Below are 1,900 nucleotides of genomic sequence, written 5' to 3' on the forward strand. Positions count from 1 at the left end.
CCATGACAGAGTTCAAAATGAACCTGACGTAAGTTATAGAACATAAGCTGCACCACAGTCCAGGTGGGCAAAGCCCTATAGCATGCTAAAGTACCGAGAAGACGCATCACCATGACCGAGTCCAAAATGAACCTAAATTACGATATAGAACGTAAGGTGCACAACAGTCCCAGTGGCCCAAGCACTTTAGCACATTAAGATACTGATACAACGGATCACTGCGACTGAGTTCAAAATGAACCTGATGTATGAAGTGAAATGTAAGCTGCACCACATTGCCGGTGAAAAAAGGACTTTAGCATGTTAAAGTACTGATATCATGGGTCACCGTGACAGAGTTCAAAATGAACCTGACTTAAAATATAGAATGTAAACTACACCACAGCCCCATTGGGCAAAGCACTTTAGCATGTTAAAAAACTGATATCACAGGTCACAGTCACAGAGTTTAAAATGAACCTGACTTACAATGAACTCTTATCATATAGCATCACATATATCATCTCATATATATCAATCATATACTTACCATATATAATTTCATATCATATCATTCCATCCACCTCTGCCTTCTACACTTCGTTTACTAGTCTTCAATCCTTCTTTCCATGTGTCCAAACCATCCCAATACTTTCATTAATCCTAGCTCCCAACTTTTTTCAACCACTGCTCTCCTCCTCACTTCCTCGTTTCTCACTCTAACCAGACTAGTAACCCCTACCATACATCTTGGAAATTTCATTTCAAACACATTGAAACTCTTCCTCTCTTATGTTTCATGTTTCTATTCCATAGCGCTGTCAGCACAATCACCCCTTTATACAATCTCCTCTTAGTATCCATTCCCAAATGTTTATTTCTTGTTACACTTTTCAATCCTCCAGGGCATTTACTCGTTTCTCTCATTCTACATTTTACCTCCACTCCTCCCTTTCCCACCACATGCACCACCAAGTATCTAACGCTATCCAATTCCTCCTACTTCAAATTGGCTGCAATCCATTCCGCTTGTCTATCTCATCACCTTACTTTTACCCACATCTTTCAACTTCCTCCTTTTTGTACACCTTCCCAAACTCCGTCACTAACTTCCTCCTCTGATCCTGGTACAAGCACATCGTCATCAGCAAACAACAACTGGTAAAACCAGACAGCAGATGGACTTATGCTGGTAGTCTTGCCCCAGTGTTGGGCTGGTTGAGGCAAACTCTGATAGAGAGTTGGTCTTATTTTGCAATGAATGTTGAGGGCCACTTTTATGATAGGACTCGTGTTAAGGGTAAGAAAAGGGGGAGGGGACAAGGTGGCAAGGAAAGTGACAACAGTTTCAAGTAGTGAGAAAGCAGGAGCAACAAGCCAGGCTCACGTATGATGCTCTGAGGTGATCTGAATTTTCAGCGTCCATTCAGCCTCTACATACACAGGCAGAGTCGTGACCTGTGCTCCTGAGGTAAAGTGTGATGTGTGGAAAGTCCAAGGCAAAATGTTCTGATGCTGGGGACTCAGGAAGACTGAGGGTATGCATTCTTTGTCACATGGCTGGCCAAAGTGCAGGTTATCCATTGCTGGCCAATACTGGTATTACATGTGTGTTCCTCAAGGAGGCTTTGTCCACCCATGGGCCTCAAGGAAGCTCTGGGTCAAATCACACATCTGGGGGGATCATGAGTGTCCCATGGGACCACTTGCAGTTCAGTAAGGTTGTGGTACGGCCAGAGAATAGGCGAGGACAGGAGTGAGGACTACCACTAATAGAGATGATTGCCAGAGTGATGTGGTAGGGGTTGATACAGTCATCCAACCAATGAAAGAGGCTGGGAGAGGCTTCTGATCAACAGTGGACATGGTCGATTGATTGAGTGTTATATATGGTTTACCTGAATAAGAAAGAAAAACAATA

The sequence above is a fragment of the Oratosquilla oratoria genome, chromosome 29 (genome assembly GCF_046742065.1).
Source record: "Oratosquilla oratoria isolate Oo_2021 chromosome 29, ASM4674206v1, whole genome shotgun sequence".
NCBI lineage: Eukaryota > Metazoa > Arthropoda > Malacostraca > Stomatopoda > Squillidae > Oratosquilla > Oratosquilla oratoria.